Source organism: Aegilops tauschii, chromosome 4 (genome assembly GCF_002575655.3).
Source record: "Aegilops tauschii subsp. strangulata cultivar AL8/78 chromosome 4, Aet v6.0, whole genome shotgun sequence".
Classification (NCBI taxonomy): domain Eukaryota; kingdom Viridiplantae; phylum Streptophyta; class Magnoliopsida; order Poales; family Poaceae; genus Aegilops; species Aegilops tauschii.
Genome location: NC_053038.3, coordinates 458,582,100 through 458,589,003, shown reverse-complemented (window position 1 = coordinate 458,589,003; position 6,904 = coordinate 458,582,100). Strand labels below are relative to the sequence as shown.

Sequence of the window (6,904 nt, the reverse complement as noted above, 5' to 3'; positions counted from 1 at the left end):
TGCCACAGCCGGAGCCGCCCGACAGAGAACACCGACAAGCCGAGGACACTGGAGAACGCAGGTCCAAGGCCGCCGGGGCTGGAGCAACGCCAACAAACACCCACCGCAAGGTGCACCGCGCCAGCTGCTACCACAGAAGCCTCACCACCGCCGCACGAGTGCCGTCACCATGATTCGAGGGGGCGGAGGGGCCGACGGAGAGGGAGTCAACGCGAGGCAGGCCGAGTGACCCGGCAAAACCGGCGCAAATCCCGCACCCAAACACGGCCGGCAGCAGCACCAGCGGCAGACTGGGCCGCGCCGCCAGGGGGAGGGGATGGCTGCGCCGCCGACTGGCTGGCAGGAGACGGGCAGCAGCTGGGAGGGGGGCGCCCGCGACGGCCCAGAGAAGAGCGCGAGGACGGGGGAGGGGCAGCACGCCCGGAGCCGTGAGGGGCAGGCCGACGAGGGTCACCGGATCCGGCCGCCCAGCTCGCCCAGGGCACCGGCAACCCCATCGGGCCGGCAGGAGGCGGCCGTCGCAGGGGGGGGGGGGGGGTGGCGTGGGGTGGTGTTGGAGTGCAAGGGTGTCAGATCCGCCCTGCCACCTTCCTGGAGGGCAGCGGGGGCGCCTGCTAGCGGCGGCGGCTAGGGTTGGGGGGGGGGGGGCTCGTCTTATTTTCTGTAGTGTTTCCTGTACTACTGGCATACCCTGTTAGTCCTATAAAACAGAGCTAATTACTTGAGCTTAGGCTATTCGGGAAACAAGAAGGCAACAAAAACCTAACAAATAAATTGATTCCATCAATACCCTCCTCTCCTTACATGTGAATCCTGATTATAGGTGAAGCAGAAGAATATTTATATCTTGTCAGTCGTATAAAACAGAACTAATTACTCTAGCTTGTAAATCAAAGGATCAAAGGCCAATGCACGTCTTGATTAATATGAAATGTGCATATCAAAAACCAAACGTCGGAGCATTATTATAAGAAACACTAAGTTACGTGATTATTCTAAGATGACCTCGAATTGGATCTGATCATCAACGGTAAAAAGAAAAGCATCACATTGCAAACAATTAGGGGATCACTGGTATCGTGTACGTGCAATGCACTTGTCATGCTCGAAAACATAATGACCAGTGAGATGTATTTTAAAATTCCCAGTGGAAATAGAGAGTAATGATAATTGGTAAGGATCAAGGAGATGTAGCCTGCACGTCTTTACTAATGCAACATGGTAATAGAAATTGTTGAGTAAATACACCAAGACAGCAGGTACAATTCGCTAGTTTTTCAGCTCTACAACTCAATAAAAACTCAACAAAATGCCAAAGGATCAGTCAAGAAGAACTCCATGTACTCCCTCTGTACCAGTGGTAGAGAGGTAGTAGTTCGCATGTACAATCCTAGGTTCTGCTTCTAAATCCTAATAAGTAGTTTGCTTCTAAATCCTAATACGTAGAGAAAGATAAGATGAAATGGTCATGTGCCTTAGTCCTCATCACTATAGTTCACAAGGATGCATCATACCTTATCCTGATGTGCCTATAGCTGCAAAGAGAAAAATAAATAAAGGAAGACAGTGCCACAGACATCTATCTTCCTTTCTTTCTAAAAGATTCAAGGTGTGGCAAACTTCAGTTCAGAATTCCAAAAAATAAAGAGTTACGTACATCAAAATCCTCCTAGCTCAAAACAGGCAATCCCACATACTTCGAACAATTTAGGATGTTCCTTCACACAATCCATGGCTCTATGTCCATGATTTAAAACTCAATGATTAAAATGAGCTTTTTTTTACATCCATGACTGCTGTAGTCATCTTTGTAGCATCTGGCAGATTCTTTTTGTATTCCTTTGCCTGCATATCATCACCATAAAGCGTAGCCCATTCACTTTGTCGAGCTCAAGTTAAGAGTGTACTGTGAAAACAAACTAAGAATTCAGGTCAAATATCTTAATTACCTCACTCAAGTCTTTCCGTGGATGGCAGCAATGACTCTTATATTTTAGTTGCCCGTCCCATTTACAATGTTGCATGCCTGCATCTGCAGAAAAAGTATCAAAAATGCTCCTAACAGGACAGGAAATCAGTTTGCTGGTTTGTGCTTTCTACTACCAACTATAGTGTATGTGGCACACAAGTTCTTACCCGGAGTCCGGAGGACTGTTTAGCTCATTCTCCCTCATCAAATTCTACTGTCATCTTGGAATTGCCTTTGTCCCTCGCAACTGAATCATGCTCTTGCCTCAACTTTTGTTTGATAGAAGAGAAGCCACCATCGCCCTACAACAAATACACCGGCTCCTCGGGGGCCATCCCGCGAGACAAAGAGGGGATGCAGGATGACATCTGGAGGGGCACCGCAGTCAGCAAAGGATGCGCTGCTCGAGATCGCCTTGGCTGCCTCGCCGGCGGCGAGACGGGTAGACGGCAGGGCCGGGAGATGGAGAAGGGTCTGTGCGGGGGCGTGCGTGCCGGGCGCCGCTGAAAGGCGAGGAGTTTGCGGTCGGGAGGGCGTGGCAAGGTGTTGCAGCGGACGGCATTGCGCACAGGCAGCAGCGCGAGGCGGCGAGGCGACGGCACATGGTGGACCGGAGGGCAGCGATCCACTCGTAGGAGAGGGTGATTCCAGATGGGAGAGGCAGTGAGCGGAGGAGTGGCGTGGGACGGCCGTCCGGCGGCTAGATGGGAGAAGCGGGGCGGAGGGGAAAAAGCGACGTGTGTGGGCTTCTCGTGGAGTAGTTACGGCCGTGTGTGTGGCACCCCGGCTCAGAGCGACCGGTTTACCCTGCGTTGCCAGCATAGAGATCATGTCTTCTGACAACACACAACATATTGGTACAGAAAACAACCGCTTTATTGATGCTAGCGGAACAGAGTTCATATTACAACAGTGGTCGAGGCCAAGCGGCACACTCGGTGCGGCGGAACAATATGTACATTATTTAGTGAACATAAAGGGGGCATCGACTCGAACAACTACGTGGCAGCGGAATAATGTCGTAGCGGAAGCTCCATATCACAGGGACACTGATGTGGACACGATCTAAACTCGAACAGCGCTCCTTTCCAACGAGACTTTCCTGAAATCTGGCATGGCACACCAGGTCAGTACATTGAATGTACTTGCAAGCTCACAACAAGCATAATCATAATGACAAACAATATCATGATATTTAAGCAATTATTCATAATGCAACATTATATGTCAACATGCTGTGATCAAGCCCGAACGTCCCTCAGGACAGCTTACCAACTGTGATCATCTCTGGACCACAAACACACCACCATAGTGGTCTTTCTCAAGAACAACTCGTGATCCCTACGACGATCACAACCACGACCATCATTTGGTCCCAAATACCTCGATGGCCTTTCTGCCATCCATTGACAATGCAAATTTCATAGCTTAGTATGCAATTTTTATTAAACGTTGACTCATGGTGGGACCTAGTACGAGGTGTCCGTGACCGTGGACTCGGCTATCGATAGATTATACACTCTGCAGAGGTAGCACACTGTACCCACACCACGGGACCCATGGCCTCACATTCCCATTCGGGTGGACCAACAGCATTCCGACAAAACCCCTCCATTGCCACAGCACTCTCCCGGCCACTCCGACCCAAATCCCCAACGGGCTAGTCCTGGGTGGCCCCGTGTCTACCAAAGACACCCCGACCACCGTCGTGGTCAAAACACTCCCGCTCGGGGACTCGGTACCATAATCTCATCAACAAGCACACAAGATTATGTGTGCTTACCGGGCCAGGGCAAACACGACATAATCTTCCCTAGATGGAGGCACCGACCAGAGGCCGTGTCAATGGACCGAATCAAGGCCTTCCCACAAGGAAAATGTGGTTGCACTGGAAAGAAACTCGATTCAGCGGCACCATGACCCAGTCAACGGTATATTCAAGTTGAGTTATATTCAGGATTAACTTTAAACTAAAAATGACCGGTGTCATAGCATACCATGAAATGCAAAACAACACATGCATCACATATTGATAAAAAATGACCGACATCATCCATATGCACACGAAGCATAAACGTCAACAACTCATATTACTCTACTTGCTCAAAAATGACTCACAACTTAACCAAAATATTTTGCAACAAGTTTTATTAATTTCCTACGAAAGAAAGTAACTCCGATAAATCTTTCATATGCTTGACCAAAAGATATCATTATCAACAACCCTTAATTTCTTTATCACTAAGTTGGGTTCAAACATTCTGTAAGACAAGTAATATGATTAAACAAGTATTTAACAGAATATTTTCTAACAAATTTTTATCAATTTAAGAATGCAAACACAAAGCCTTAAATAATTACTAACATGCATAACAAAATTATTTCTAACATCACCTCAAATAAATTTTAACTTGCTTTACATACTTAAACTGGTTTCAACTATTCTATAAATCAAGCATAACAACTGACCAATACTTAACAGAATAAAAATAATTCAATAATTATTTAAATGCATGGGTTAATCATTTCATTTAAGTGAGAAAATCACAAATATTGAAATGGCATCATAAAAATGTTGATGTGGCTTGCCTTAGTACAGATGAGGTTCACAAGCCTCCTGGTGATCCTCAAGACAAGCCTCACCTTCTGAAAATAATTTTAAACACAAAAAGAGAATATCAAGAACACTTCTGAAATTCACCAGAAATTCTAAACAACTTAGAAAAATCTCATCTTTGGTGAGCTGTTAGATTTCCTTTCAAAGAACACAATGCAAAAAGAATCATCTCATTTGGACTTACGGTTAAAAAGTTAAAATTGTTTGAAGCTCTCTGGAATATAAATGAATTTGAATAAAAAGAAACAGCTGGGGGGGGTGACGTCGAAGGCGTAAAGCGCAGGGGCGCCACCACTCGTACCGCTTCGCACGTGTACTGAGTGGCTGACTAGCGAGCCCCGCTAGTCAGGTGGAGGAAGAGGGAGAGAGAAACAGAGAGGGCCGCAGCTTCGCCGGAGCTCTCGCCGACGACGAGGGCTCCTTGGCCCAAACGAGAGGGAGGGATTGAGAGAGGGGACGATGGTGCACCTGCCCGTACCCGTAGCGTGGCTAGGGGTGGTCGGACGGCGTCGGAAACTAGCTCGCAAGCGGAGGCAGAACGTGGAGGTCACCGGAGTTGAGGAAGACGGCGAGCAGAGGTCACTCTAGAGGCTCCAAGCGGGCGAGATGGCCTCACCGGAGAGAGGCGGAGGCCTTGGAGTGGTCGCCCAGGCCTGGGAGGGGCTGGAGCTACCGCGGTGACCAGAGGGGATCGCTGGCGAGCTCGAGCTCGGGGACGGCGGCCCGAGGCCTGCCCGGCCGGGCTACGGCTTCCTACTCGATCGTGGGGTGTGTGTGGGTGCTGGATGGTGCTCGAGGAGGCTGGGGGTGGCTCTATTTATAGGCGAGCGGCGAGGGTGCTTCGGGCTCCGCCGGTGGACACCTGTCCATGGCGCCCGGCGACGAGCGGCGTCAGTGAGAGGGGGAGAAGGCGACGGAGGTCACGCGGCCACTGTGGGCGAGCGGAGACGAGCACAGGATCAAGGGGATGGCGACGAGCACAGTGCGCTCCGCACTGTTGGGCTGGCCGGACCTTGCCCGTGCTCGCTGCGGCGAGCTCCGGCGTCGGCGAGTGCCAGGGAGGAGTTAAGGACGTTGAGACGATGATGGTGGTGGGGTTTGGCATGGTTGGGCAGGCGGGGGAAGCGAGCACGCTCGAACAGAGCGCTCGGCGTCTCCCAGAGCGCGTCGACATGCATGCCTGGCATCGTGGACACGCGTGGTCACCGCGCGAATTCTCTCCTCAGGCCAGCCTTCGTCCAAAAATCATGTCTGGCATGTTGTTCGTGGTAGTTTTGAAGTTTACCACGGTTTGGTTTGGATCCAGGTGCAGTAGAGAAGATTTTACAAGCCAGGTAAGTTTCTGGTCAGTAACTTTGTGATGTTACTATGGTCAAATGGCTGGGAGTTTGGGGCTGTGCTTTGGAAGCTAGTTATAAGTTACTAAGGTAAAGATGCACAAGAAAGTTCAGGTCAAATGGAGCAAGTAAAATGGTAGTTGCTGTAGAAACCACCATTTCTGTCCAGAACAGAAAAGATTTTCTGTAGCAAAAATATTCCAAAAAGTGATGAAATATTTTTGCTCAGGGAGGTGCCCTAGGGTCCCTAGAATATTTGTGAATTATCTTAGAATTTTCCGAGCCATAAAAATTAAGGTTGCCTTGAAGCAAACAGATCTGGCTTAGGGTTTTTGAGAGAAAATGAATATTTTTCATTTAAGAAAAATATTCCAAAGGTTATTTTGTGGTGGATCAGAAGTGAAGTGATGGTTTGGGAGAGAAGTGAACACTTGGGTGAAAGCCAAGGATGCCCAAGTGTTTAAGTCCAAATGAAAAGATTCAGAAACTCCAAGTTTCAAAAACTTTCAAATGAAATTTCAAGCAAATAAGAAAGGGCAAAAACCAGGCTGTCACAAACCTCCCCCACTTAGAATGAATCTCGTCCTCGAGATTCGGTTGCTCGGGAAAACCACTCTGGATACTGACTCTTAAGGAACTCTTCCTGCTCCCAAGTTGCTTCTGACTCAGTGTGATGCTCCCACTGAACTTTGAATTTTTTTCTGACTTTGCTGCGAGTGACCCTTTCCACTTGATCCAAAATTTTGGACGGTCTTTCTTCATAAGTTAAATCCTTTGCCAATTCTATCTCAGCCATTGCAGTCCTTTTCTCAGGCCACTACTGGAATCAGCTACTTTGCCATCTGCCAGCTCTTTGCCGTCTGCTAGCAGACGACAAAGAAGCTCTTTGCCATCAGCTACCCAAAAGCTGACGGCAAAGAACTGGCTGATGGCAAAGAAAGTCTTTGCCATCAGCCAGTTCTTTGCCGTCGGCTAGCTGAC

General features: G+C 48.8%; 1 long non-coding RNA gene across 1 annotated transcript; it reads right to left on the bottom strand.

The window, feature by feature from the left end:
* Window positions 1-1,016: 1,016 nt before the first annotated feature.
* On the bottom strand, window positions 1,017-2,681 carry LOC120962580 (uncharacterized). The gene is made up of 3 exons (XR_005753314.3): window positions 2,137-2,681; window positions 1,950-2,032; window positions 1,017-1,845 (listed from the first exon to the last, which is right to left on the bottom strand). It is a non-coding gene; the product is annotated as an uncharacterized lncRNA (long non-coding RNA).
* Window positions 2,682-6,904: the final 4,223 nt, after the last annotated feature.